Source organism: Takifugu rubripes, chromosome 2, assembly GCF_901000725.2.
Source record: "Takifugu rubripes chromosome 2, fTakRub1.2, whole genome shotgun sequence".
NCBI lineage: Eukaryota > Metazoa > Chordata > Actinopteri > Tetraodontiformes > Tetraodontidae > Takifugu > Takifugu rubripes.
Genome location: NC_042286.1, coordinates 5003374 through 5017025, shown reverse-complemented (window position 1 = coordinate 5017025; position 13652 = coordinate 5003374). Strand labels below are relative to the sequence as shown.

At 49.7% G+C, this 13652-nt stretch overlaps 1 protein-coding gene across 1 annotated transcript in view; it reads left to right on the top strand.

Moving 5' to 3' along the window:
* Positions 1-2903: 2903 nt before the first annotated feature.
* fndc3ba (fibronectin type III domain containing 3Ba) overlaps positions 2904-13652 on the top strand; it is a 56693-nt gene continuing 45944 nt past the window's right edge. Inside the window, exon 1 of the mRNA XM_003962383.3 lies at positions 2904-3012. The gene's annotated coding sequence lies outside the window, so the exon portion shown is untranslated. The remainder of the gene's footprint in view (positions 3013-13652) is intronic.

Genomic DNA, 13652 nt, shown 5'->3' with positions numbered 1-13652 from the left:
TTTATTTTTAAAATTTTGTTTTTCTCCTGTACTGAGCATAAATGATCATTTAGGTTTAAATACAGTCTGTTGCATTCTGAAAATTGCAGCGACTTCTCTGAATTTTGAAACCTTGCATCATGAGCATTCTTGCCAATGGGTATGAAGTCTATAGCAGATTACACTAAAATATACCTCAAACGACAGTTGGGTGAGAGATTCCTGACAGAACTGTGTAAATGAGGGAACGGGCGACAATAACATATTGAACCAGCTGTCAGAGCTGAAGCTGTCAACAGATAGAGCATCTAAAACCACCCCCCAACTCTCCAAACCTGATATAAGTGGCTCAAACCTTTGCCATAATGGGACACTGGACTTAAAACATGTAATAAATGTGATGCGTAATAACATGACTTGGCATTTTTGAGCGGAAATGTCCCTCTTAGACCTGCAGACAGACAGGTTTTATTATAAATGATGACGGGATCTCTGTTAGAGGATCAGCCAATGTCTTTCTTTCCTGTTGCAGACACACACACGCACACACACACACACACACACACACACACGCACACACACACACACACACACACACACACACATAAAGGAGACATGTCTGCACTTGTTGGTGTGCTGAAGGTTTTGGTTTGCTTCCTTTGAACTTGTGATGAGCTAAATTCCACAAAGTCTCAGACACACACACACACGCACACACGCACACACACACACACACACACACACACACACACACACACACACTCTCACACAATCGATCTCAGCCTCCTCTTGCTGCCAGACGCCCATTATCATCTGTCACCTGGTGCCGTGAACTCGTACTCACCGATCACGCTCGTGCAGACACACCCTCGTGCACGCGTGCAGACCAACGTCACAATTAACCTCTCAAATCCCACATAGGAGCTGGCAGCATTCCAGAAGCTTCTGCTGCCGCTTTCCCTGCTCCGCTTTCTCCGTCCTGCAGGAAGATGGAGTCGATACCATCCGATGGCTGCATACTTCAAAGACCTGTGTCGAACAGAGTGTGTGTGATTACAGGGAGGGCTCGCTTTAAAGGGCCTCAAAGTGGAAAAATCCAAGAGCAGGATGGAGAGAGAGGGAGAGCGAAAGCAGCTGGGCTGGTGGTAAACATCTGCTGGAGGTCTGGCCCTGACGTTCAGGGGGAAATAGCTGCTTCGCTGCTCCAGGATCTGCTCCCTCCCGTCTCATCCAGGCTTCTCCATGGAGATAATCTAATGCGGGCCGCTACCAGGGGCCAGATCCACTTTGGCTTTGTTAACCCGCTCGTTGGAATAAATGGACAAATCACATGTTTCCCCTCTCACGAGCAAACATCCACACGGTGTCAAGTTACAAGCTGTTGCGCAACAATCAGTCCTCCCTCATTAATGCAGATTTGGTGGATGACGTCAGTACCGGAGCCTGATGGAGCGCTGCTGGAAACCAAGCTCGTACCACATCTGCATCGGCCCCGGATGATCCAGAAATAATCTCTGATCGCCAGGACTTCATTACCATTGTTATTATTCTCCTGACCTGCCAGCTAACCTCAGCGGAAAATTTGCATCGAGCTGACGCTGCTGAGTGCATCAAGGTCCAGCAGAAATGGCAACGAAAAAGGAAGGAAACGCACAGAAATGTATGTCTGTGTGTATGAGTGTGGTGAACTAGAGATAGAGGAAGTTTGAAAACAAACACTCTCGGGACTGTAGCTCGTTACCGGGTTTCAGTTCTGGGAAAGTTGTGGGAACCTGTAAAATCTGGTGCAGATGTGGTTGTTTTTGCAAGCGCGCCTCTGATATGAATTATGAATCTGGCAGTGTCCTCCCGTCCTGTGATCCTGACACCTCCTCGCCAGCATCACCCGTGTCTTAAAGGCGGGCGCCGACACGCCTGAATAATTCCCCCCCACACTTTAAAACCCCTCTGTGTTTAACTGTAGCCCTGCAGCCCGCTCAGGGACGGCCGCTGACGCCAACGCGTCCTCCCCACGTGTGTCACATCTGGGCCCTGATTTCTGGGAGGGAAAAAACCAAGCCTGTAGCCACCGTGACCTTTGAACCCGTCAGCTGATGGATGCTGGGTTCCTGGGACTTTGCCCCGCTGTCTCAGGCTACCCCTGGGATGCAGCGTTAACCCCCCTCAAATGGGTTATTCAACACAACCGTGCATTATAAAGCTCTGTGGTGCCGCTTGAAAGGTTCTGCGTGACCAGTGGGTCCACAGTGACAGGTCAGATGGCTTGATATAAAGAGGGGGCATGTCATAATGAAAGATAAATACAAACCAGCCCAGACTGGCCCCAGCCTGCTTTTATTTGTTAGTGCTCACCCACCCTTCTGGGCTCAACTCAACCCCTCAGGACAGCAATTCTTTAGGCCAGAACAATATGTCATACATGAATGTATGGTCCGTTTTACAGCAGCGTTTGGGGAGGAATACAGTTAAAGCCCCGTTTGGAATGTCCATGTAAAGCTTTTTTGGGTCCTTATTTAGCTTTTCTGCCCCCGGGCATCAAGGGCCCCTTATTTTCTATTTGTGTCTTATCAGGTTTTGTATTTTATAATATATTTTACTGGACTTTTTATCTTACCTCTTCTACTGTTTCGCTTCAGCACTTTTTAAGGGTTTTTAGAAATGATGTTTGAGTTATACTGAGTTAAAAACTCAGGCAGCAGTTGGTAAATACGGTACTCTGACTGCTAAATGTACCAATCATTCGTTGCTGTATGTGAATGAAACAAATGACGCGTGATGAAACATTCGTGTCTTCAATGAAAATTAAAGATAATTCCGTTTCAAAGGGGGGGAACTTTTGTTTTGGAATTCCCGTTGCGCGCAGCGTGCGTTACGGTAAAGTGGGCGGGCTTTGACCCACATGTGCGTTGCGCTTGATTGACATGGCGGAGTCTCGCAGTACGCGTCGCGCCGTGCCAGTAGACAGTCGGGACAGAGCCTGGGAATAAAAAACGCGCAGCCCCGTCTTATTCAAGACCATTTTATTGCAGCGAGGTGAGTTCTTTTACACTTCTCTACCGGCACGAGCCCTTTCTTGCCACCAAGAAGGCGGCTGGAATCGGACGGAGGCGACACTCGAAAACTTTTAGAAGTGCGTGTCTGTGCGTGAGCTTGGAGAAGCCGAGCGCTGACGCCGGCAGTCTGGGCCACTTGGCCAGCGCAAAGGAAAAAGGAAAACTGCTTCACAGAGGAGGAGGAGGAGGAGGAGGAGGGGGGGGGGGGTAGAGAACCGAAACTTTAAAGAAAAATACATTTTATTGTTTGGAAAGTACAAAGAAATTCCGCGTTGGCTCTTTGCGCTTCTTAGCGGGGCGAATGCGCGTCTTTTTGGGAGTGCGGGTTCCCGGTGCTTGTGCTTTAGGGAAAGAATGCGTGTTTTCTTTTTCGTCTCTGAGGACTTCGGATGGAGTGAGTGCGCAACAGGAGAGGAAATCTTTCTTCTCCGGCTCACTTCTGTGGAGGACGAAACGCGGCGGCTGCGTTGCGGCCGCGCAGACGTTGGTCCGGGATGTAGTTTGCTAGAAAAGAAAAAGGAGGTGGGGGAAATCAGGAAATAGACACTTTTTATTGCTGGAAAAATAACTTGGAGTGGAAGATGCTGAGGCAGTCGGATTTGACAAGGCGGTTGCGAAATGGTTGAATTGACTCTATTTGGAGTTCTGGGAGTTTCGACGCGGCGCGACTTTGTGCGCAATGGAGAGCAAATGTAAGAAAAGTGAGGTTTGGAGAAGACAAAACTCAACTCCAGCAGATCCTAGCATTCCTTCCAGCCAGTCTCTCTCTCTCTCTCCCCCCCCCCCCCCTCTCTCTGAATCGACTACGTGTCTGTGTTTGTGCAGCAAAGACAAATCTCTCGGCCGCCTCTGATGCAGACGTGGAAATCAAACATTGGTCTCCTGCTCAAGGCGAACGGTTATCAGCCTTCCACGTCCTCATTCGAGACAAAATACCGAATCTAGGCATTCTGGGACCAGCGTGATTGGCCCCCGTCTGTCCGGCAGATGTGCTCGAAATTGGGGAGGGAAAAAAAACAAAACAAACAAATTAAAAAATTGGAGATGCCAAAAAAATAAATAAAAGGAAAGAGGAGGTTGTTGAATTAAGGGTGGTGGGGGGCTCTGGCTCTGCAGTGCTCTGGATCCAGTGGGCACGTTGGAGAATATAGACACGCACGCTGACTTTTTTTTTCATGGGGGAGAAGGAGAAATCCGATCCCAAATACGTGACGTCAGATGAAATTCCTTTGGTGGAAGCTGATGTGGCCGTGTGTATTTCCCTGATATTTCGGCGTCCATCTTTTAAACAGAGGGTCCATTTTTCTGTGCGCTTGGCCGAACACCCAACCTTTTGAAACTGTCCAAGGGCCCCATGGTGGCGCGTCCCGAGCCCGCTCAGATTGTGCTTACTTAACCCTTCTCTCCAGCTTTCCCGGGTTTGCTGCTCACATTGTTTCTCATCCTGCATCTCAACGTGTGAAAGGAGGTCCGAGGGGGCTGTGCTGCGGGGGGTGTGGGGGGGGGTGTTGTCGTTTTTTTACAATGATGAGGCGCAGATGGGTCATGGGAAATAAAGGATCTCCGCTGGTGGGTTTGAGGACCTGTGTAGCATCAGGTTTCAAGGTGTTGAGCTGATCCCTGTTTCCCCCGGGTGTCCGAGCGGAACAGGGATTTTGTATCCGTCCTCTGGTAGTTAAGCCTCTTTGGCTTCAGCATTTATTCCCAATGAGAATGTAAACAAAGCTCATAAGCGGCATTTGAAATGTTACAAGAGCCACTTTGTTTCTGCAAATCTTAGAGGAAAATAATGGTTTCGGCTTCAGTCCTTCGTTGAGGAATGAACAATAACAGTTTGCCCAGAGAAACCCCCTTTTTTCCTGTGGTTGTTGTTTTGTTTCATGCTGAAGTTAGGTTGGGGGGGGGGTGTTGTTGTTTTCTCTGCTTTTACATGGGAAAGGCTGGAAATAAGCCTTTGATATAACAACGTAGCACTATATAAGTTAATGAGCTGCACTCTGGAGCCGTTTCAGCTCTTTGACAAGGTACAACGAACCCCCTGTAAACACCCCCTACCCCCACCCCCGCTGCCACCTCCTCGAGGTGCTTATTTGTACGTGATTTTAATGGAAAATGGCAGAATCGTGATGATGCTGAAATACATTTTTGTCCCCTGGATTCATACCAGGGATTTCAGCCAGGTGAGAAATCGGTCTTGACATGTTTTCAGCTGTTTTGTCACGTTGCTATTTCAGGTAACAGAACTCTTCACGCGTGCGCTCTGGTACAAAAGGAAAAAAGTCGAAAAACAAATAAAAACGCCTCCGTGCACGTGTTGGATAAACAACAGCTGATCTCGCCCTCTGCTTCTGTGACGGCTAACGCTCCAACGCCTTCATTTTAGTCATTTTTGAATCCCAACTTCCAGAAAGCCGTCTGCTAACTTTAAATTCTCAACCCCCGACTGCCCTCACTTCTGAGCGGTTTTTATGAGCACTTTGGAAGGTGGGCTCATCATGACCTCAGGCCAGAGCCGGGCTCGCCGGTTCTTGCCACCGCAGCGTTGCGGCTCACCGGCGACCCAATAAAACGTTTCGGGTACGTCTGGTTCGAAATGAGGTCGGAAAAGGAGGATGAGGCCGCAGCCATTGTGCCCGCGTGTGTTTATGAGTGACTGGTAACCTAGGAACTTGCTACCCAGGGGTGTAGGGTTTACAGCCCAGCGCTTGTTGACGAAGTGCGACTATAAGGTTTCGCAGAATCTGAAACGTTCTCAAAAGGCGTCGCGGTTCCATGGGAAAACGGGCCGCTCGGACTCGGAGGGATTCAAATATAAGGCAATTTTTGCCAACTTTGGCTACACGTGGTGCTGGTTCGGGACATTTTTGTGAGCAAAGAATGCTGATTCCAGAAACTAAAATTCGCATTAGTGGATAATAACGATGGTTAAAAGTGGCGCTCCAGCTGTTGTTTCAGCACTGAGGCAGATGCATGTGGCCTGAAACTCCCAGAAAATATTCCCTCTGTTCATCATCTGGGACTTTCATTGTTTGCAAATGATCCTCCGTAATTAGCCTTTACTGGTCACGAAGATCCCAAAAGAGCCAGTTGGCTCCCGTCGGCCCTCATTTTGGGATGTTCGTTGCGTGCCGTGCGGCTCCTTGCCAAGTCTGCAGTCCGCGCCATCTGTTTCCCGCGGACGGCAACAGGTGCTCCTTCCCGACCTGCCGAGGCGTAACCGCGCCGGTGCCCCGGCTCGTTCAGGTGAACGCGCCACTTCCTGCTGCCTCTTCTCTGGATGCGCCTGGGGTGGTGGCGTGCTACAGGGTGGAAGGATATCAGAGCTTCTGCACTTTCTCTCAGTGACGGTCGGCGGCTCCAGAACGTGCTGATGCCTTTGATGTGTGAGGGGTGAGGGAGAGCAGCCTAACCTAAGTTCCTCTCTCCTGGTTCCTGTGCGGGAAGGCTGACTTTTACCTGCGTCTGATATTTGTTCGGCACCGGGCTGCAATATTTACCCTCCTCCTCTCTCCTTCTCCCTCCCTCCTCCTGTTTGTCTCCCGTGATAATTTCCTGCATTGTTGACAGTTGATTTAGAAAAAGATAAAAGAAGCCTTTCAAGCTGCCTGTACCCCCCCCCCCCTCCCCCACTGCCTCCACTCTTCTGTTGTATCACGGTGGGCAGCGCAGCGGGAATCGCAGACTTTTTGGTCTGGTTTCACACCATTTTTCGGTCCAAATAGTGTCTCATATTGCACAGGTGATGTCCTGAGTCCGCGCTGCCGCCATCACAGTCTGAGCGGACGTTGGGTGAGAGGAGGGGGGAGACCGGGAAGGGAAGATTTTGGGTGGAAGAGATTACGGCAAAGAGATGGAAATCAGGCTGTTGAACCTCCTTCAGCCGCAGTCGATCCAGATTCTGTGTGTTTGTGACACAGATGCTCACACACGCCTGACACTTTAAACCTAAATCCAAATCTGAACCCTCAATTGGCCTTTAACGTCGACGTCAACGAGGATCAACCAAAAGGTCCTTACTTTGCTAGTAAAATGCGTTTTTCTGGTACTCGCTATGAAGTATGTGCAAGAGCACACACACACACGAAAATTTCTGCCTGATATTAATGGCTGTATTTAGGCCTTTGTGTGTGTGGTGTGTGTGTGTGTGTGTGTGTGTGTGTGTGTGTGTGTGTGTGTGTGTGATCACTGATCACTTAGTTTACAGTTAATATGTTTTAAAGGAATGTACACAGAGGTCCACCACCATAAATCCTTCAAACCAGATGTTGTACACAACATCTGTGGCCCACCAACACCCAGGGGAGAGAAGCAATACTACAAATTACAAGTTTTTTTTTCAATTCTATGATCTCTTATTCACAACGGCGTCATTCTGTTGGTGCACTGATGATGCGGAATCACTGGATATTTCCTCAGATTTGTCAGAGCATCCCTATGGAATGAATTTTCCCCACCGTTACTCTATTGTTTCTCATAAATATTTGCTTGTGCTTATCATAGGGCATTAAACATGTGAGGTAAAATGCATACGTACGTTAGGTTGCATATTAACTTCATTTTTGAATGAAAAGATCAGACAATTAAATAAATAGTTGCATCTAAATTTGGCCTTGTTCTTTTGGAGATCTGTCAAAATAGTACATTTGGGAGAAAATAACTCTGGAACTACGGACAGAGTATACAATAGAATGTGGTTTTATTACTTAATGATAACTAAAAATAAGCCCTAAAGTCCTTAAAGTCTTAGAACCTGGGGTCTGGAATCCTCGTCTAAGTGTGGGCCCCCTCAGATCTTTCTGACGTCCCATCGACTGTGATCCGGGTGGCTGCAGATCCGGGGCTCCTCCAGAGGAAGGAGGTGTTTTTTTAAAAAAATGCAAAGCTGCATTTTTTTAATGACCTTTCCCTGGTAAAGCATTCCCCTCGTTCTCCTCCTTTTTCTGAGCCCCTCGGAGATATTCACACTCCTCCCCACCCTCCTCTTCCCGTACCCGTCCGGGCTCCGCATACCTGTCATTGCTCCTTCTTTTTGTCCTGGAAATGTGCCTGGAAAAGCGCGCGTCACGCGACCGAGACGTGCGAGCGATGATTTCATAATCACAAGTTTGCAGCAATAACGTTAGCGCCTCACTGGCTGCAAATGTGAATTTGGGGGGGGGGGGGGGGCGGCACCTGATCGGGCCGGCACCCTCAGGCTGCGTTTAACTAAGTTCTGCGACAGTTTAGGCTTGAAAGGGTCTTGGCGGATAACTGGTTTACTATCTAACGCAATCTACCACAAATCAATGAAACATCACCACACACACACACACACAAACACACATGCACACGCGTGCCTGAATCTGTGTGAAATCCTGAGGGTGATTGGAGGAGTAGGAATGTGACCTTTTGACCCTAGGCTATGGGAGGGGGTGTTATGTGTGCGTGAGTGGTATGTGCAAGATGTAGGGCAGTAACGTGTGTACACTTTCCATGGCGTCCCTTCAGGCAACGTTTTTTCCGATGGTTTGAACGCCGCCGTCTGCTCTTTTGTCACACTCAAACGCGGACAGATTTAGAAGCCAGAGTTAGTCATGAAATCAGGCATTGAGGCCTGCCTACCCACTCATCGGGCCCGATGTGCCTCCCGAGGATGGTGGTGTGATTGATGGAGAGAGGGAGAGAGGGAGAGAGCGTACGCGTCTGTGAGAGGAGAGAGGGGGAGGTCTCATGGAGGTGTAACTAAAACAGTCCAAATCCCTCTCTCAACCCGCCGTCCACACACCGCCACCCACCGAGCAGGCATTCTTTCACGGCCCATAAAACTAATGATCCAAACGTCTCTCGGTGGTCTGTTTGCGATCTGAGAGCGCGAAGCGTGTTTGTGCGCCCACGTTCATCCGCTCCGGAGAGATGAATGGGGGGCTCAAGATAACTTCCCGACTTTGCGCACCTGTCTTAATTAAGATGCCGCGCAGTCCTGTGGCGTTCTGTTCGTGCGCGCCGGGTCTTCAATGCGGACCTATCGCCTCCGCTCTGACCAGTCACATCCCTTGGACTGACGTTCCGTGGCGGCTGGATTCTGGCGGTTTGGCTCGGCAGAACCAGCCGAGATGTCGGCCGTGCCAAAGCCCGACAAAAGTTTCACTTCTTTTTTTTCTTCTTCTTTTGTTTTAGTTCAATAAAAAAAAAATCTGTTGAGCCAGAAGCCAAATTATGCAGCTTAAATGCTGAGCAGGCGTTTCACTGTCCCTCACTGGGTCCATATAATACCGACGCTGCAGCCCGTGTTTTGGTGCATCGCGTGTGTGCGCGTGCGAGTGGCGCGCACTTGCTGTTTTTGTGTGATGGAGTTCAACCGTGCCTGTTCACCCGATCGCTGCGTTCTCGTGTGTGCCCGCCTGGGTCTGTGTGTCGACGTGCGCAGCGAGGAGGAAGTGCCTGTGTTTGTTTAAACCAGGCACGCTCAGCCATGTGGGACAATTTTAGCGGGAACCCTGCACTACCCATCTCGCACCCACCCCCAGCCCCCCGCTTGGCCCCTTCCCCGAGCCGTCCTTTCACCCCCCTGATTTCACCCCCTGAATGAGCGGCCGTCTTTTTAGGCGGAGGGTTTGTTTGGTAAGTAGGGCCACTGGTGGGGGGTGGGGAATGGGAACCCCACTGAGGATGAGTGGAGTCATGGGCAGGTTGAAGCTGGAGGTGCGCTGGGGGGAGGGGGAAGTCGTGCAAAACAACAAACAAAACCGGTGGTCTGTGTGAGTGGGGTTAAAGCATGGCAAATCCTCACAGGCCACTGGCGCGGTTTACGGTGAAACACGGTGCAACTGCACCAGCTGCCCCGTCTGAGCCCGCGCCGGGGTCCAAGAAGATCCGGCTCTGCAGGGAGAGCGCGCAGTGCGTCTGCGGGGGGAGCTTTATTGCACAGATCTAAAAAACATCTCAGAACAATAAAGTAAAGTCTTCTTGTTTCCTTCTTGAGGGAGAGTAGAGTTGGACTGTAACTCGGTTCATCCTGCACCCTGACTGCCAGCTTTCTGCTTCACTCGACAAATCCGTTTTTCTCCTTAGTTTTATTAACTCTTTTTTTTTTTTTTTTAAAATTGTGAGCAGATTATATGTACAGTGTGCTGCATAAAGGATCAAAATTAAATTTCAATCCCAAATGGACCCTTTAATAATCACAAAAGTAGTAAAAAAAAAACTAGTAACTAAGTGAAAAAGTGGTTTTTTTTAAAACACTGCATTTATCAGGGTGGTGCTATGCTATCACTATTGGAACACCTGATGACTCTTGGAGGTGTGTGTGTGTGTGTGTATGTGTGTGTGTGTGTGTCCTGTGGTCTGACATCAGTAGAGTGAAGCTCGGGGGGAAAAAAATCCTGATTAACTGTAGGATTTGGAATGTTCCCGACTGCAATGTGGACTCCAGTGGATCGTCGTTGCTGGTGCGTTCACCTCTGCAGCTTCGTGGAAGAGGACCCCCGCGTGTGGCCCCAACGGCCCTGGAGATTTGAAAGGGGGGTTTTGGATCTGATGGACATAAGCTTCAACTGTGGAGGACCGATGGAGGGCAGGAGGGGGGGTGTGAAGGATGAAAGCAGGGGGGGGACAAAATCAGGAAGCAACAGCATGAGTCATGTTCATGTGCCTCTGGAAAAAGAGCAACTTCCTCGTATTAGACAGGCGAGAAGGCCTTTTTCCCTCGGCGGTCGAGCACACTGCCGAGCGACGCTGAGATGATGGAGGAGTCTTTAATGGTGGAAGTCATGACGGCGATGGACTACCCGCTTTAACGATGAGGATTGAGGGAGGAGCTTGCTTGTTTAGCCTGCCTGTAAACTATTACTGCATGTTGTGTGAGGACTGTGTGTGGTTCGCAAGTTCGTGGAACCAGGCACCAAACATCTGCGAGAGCTCTCACGTGGCGGAAAGCCCCCCCCTCCGCCGCCGCCGGTCGATGTAATCGGTGCGATCTGCGGAGTGACCGTGACGCGCGGCTTTGCAAAGTCGCCTCTTCACCACGTGTGTGACTGTTCGCCAGTTCCTCCGTTGCGCCCCCGCACAATGATCCGCGTTGTTCCAATTATTCTTTTTCTGGCGCACAGAGAACACACAGAGTGAGATCTCGCCTCGCTGGAGTTACACTGCTGCTACGTGGCACAGATCGGACTGTCAGGGCCTCTACTGTGGGTTTACTGCCTGCTGGCCCCCATCCCACACACACACACACACACACACACAGCCAGCCAGCCCACAGCCATACAGCTGCAGGAGGGAGGGCCCCCTGGCAGATGCACACATCTGCCGGAGCTAGATGGGCCGCCCTTCTGTGAAGCTATAGCAGCTAACGCAGGAGTCCCAGTCTCACACAGAGCTGATTGTAAAGGCCCTGCCTTCCTGAATAGCTGGGGGGGTTTGTTTTAAACTTAGGTTGACTCTTTATCCGCCGGCTCATTGAATTATCTCCCTCCATGCTCGCAGGCGCACACATCCCCTCGCTGCCCGCCGCCTGTGGTATGACAGGCGGACTAATGTTTGTTCTGGAGCAATAACACAATTAGGATTCCACGCATTGCTCTTCTCCCACACACACTCGACGTGCAGCCAGTGCCCCCCCCCCCCATTCGCTCCCTTCTCTCTTCCCTCTCCCGTCGGTCTTCTTGCCTTCCCGTCCTCCTCCCTCGCCGTCTTTTTTTTAGCTGTAAATTCCACGGCTCGCAGAGCATAATTAAGTCCAGCGGTGAGGCAACAGTTAATTTGTCTCTGAAGTGGCCTGCAGTTCTCAAAATATTAGTGCCACCTTTAGGGAAACGGTCGTTATTTTCCAGTTGTTTGCGAAGCCCTTGTTCGTGTCGTTGGTGGTTAACCAGCGTCAGTCAGACCGTCGTTTCCGTCCTGCTGCCTGTGTTCTGGTGCAGGTCTTCGTCCACACACCCATTAACTTTTGTCTCCATTCACATCCACGGACGCTGCCTCCCACACCTCCTGAACGGGGTGTAAAAAGGCCATTTCCTCTGTTTTGTTCACTGGAAAGCTGATGCCTCATTGACCCCTCCCTCACTCACCACCTCCCTTTTTTTTGACTCCCCTGTGTCTTTCATTCTCCCCTCACCTCTCCTCGCTTCTCTGTCTTTTGAACCCTCCCTTTTTTGTCTTTGTGTGTGTTGAGGGTGTTGTCTTTATCTTTGTTTGCGTCTGTCACAGTTATATACTGTAGTGTGGCTCAGCGGGGAGAGCACCGCGGCTCCCGCCTCCTGCACCGACAGCAGCCTATCAGGGGCGATGATTTACGAGGAAGGCGGAGTCATTCCAGGAAGTGGATGGCAACAGTAACAACCTGGTAATATTGGCAACATTGACTGTGGCACCTTGGAGAAGGTACAATGTTGGCTTTAGTCAGTGGAACCTGCTCATAACAACCACTGATGCACTTTAATGCATTTCTATAGTCCTTTACTTTGACTACAGTAAAGTTAAGTACTTTAACAACATTTTTCCATATTATATTGGGTTATTTTTGTTAATTTCTTGGGGGAAAAAGCTTGAAACCTCTGACTTGAGTTTTAGAAATTAAATATTTCAATGCGTTAAAATTCAAATGGAGATTAACAAACTCCGGCGATTTGGCCTCACTTTAGTTTTTGTAGCCACTCAAATCTTTGCGCTCCGTTTGAAGTGTTTGCGGCATGTTGAGACGGGAAGCTCGAACGCACCTTAGGCAGGGCTGGGTCAAAGGGAGGCGAAGCCTCTGGGTCATCTGGTTCTTGGCCTGCGTTCCTGGAAATTGGCAGTGATTAGTGGATTGGATGGGTGTGTAGTTGGACAGATGGGTGGATGACAGAGGAGAAAGGCTCTTGCCCTAGGTGCTCATTTTCTGCGCGTTCAGAGGGTGACGGATGGCCGGAGAGGTGTTTGAAGTGAAGTGGCTTGAGCGTTAAGCGCTTTTACAGACCTGGTCTCGACTTGTTGGAGCTCCGGAGTGCAACCGGCGACCTCAAAAAGGCCACGGATGGGAGGAAATGAAGGAAACAGAACAATAAAGCCAACAATGGCTCCAAGCCCGTTAATGCAGAATTAGTCACTGGCGCCTCAAGTGTTCAGGTCTCTCGCAGTTGCATCAAAACGAGTGTTTTTGTAAGCCACAGACTGCTGATACATCTGGCTTGATTTACTGTATATGAAGAGGGCTGCAGCGTAACTGACTCGCATGCACTTTGCGGAAAAGAGCGAAAAATGCTCCTTCGTCCGGGGATGTGGGACGTGGCAACGACAGAACGTCCAAAAGTGCAGCACATTATTCGACTGCAGCAGCCAGAGTCTGCAGGGGAAAAAGACCCTTTGTGCTCAGGCTTTTTAAAAAAAAAGGTGGTAATGCAAAAGAATCTTTTATTAGCTCCTCTTTGCAGCTATGTTAACTTTTGATCATGATCAACTCAGCTGGCAAAGGAATAATGATTGTTTGAAGAGGAGGGAAAAGGGCCCAGATCAAGGTTTTTAATGAGGCCTGAGCAGCTGTGCTGCTTTAATCCACTATCAGATGAGGGTTCTTCAGGTGCTGGATAAAAGGTGGTGGGGCTGGCTGGGGATGGGGGGGTGCTCTAAAGGCCCCAGATCAGGACGTTCAGGGACGAGCTTGTT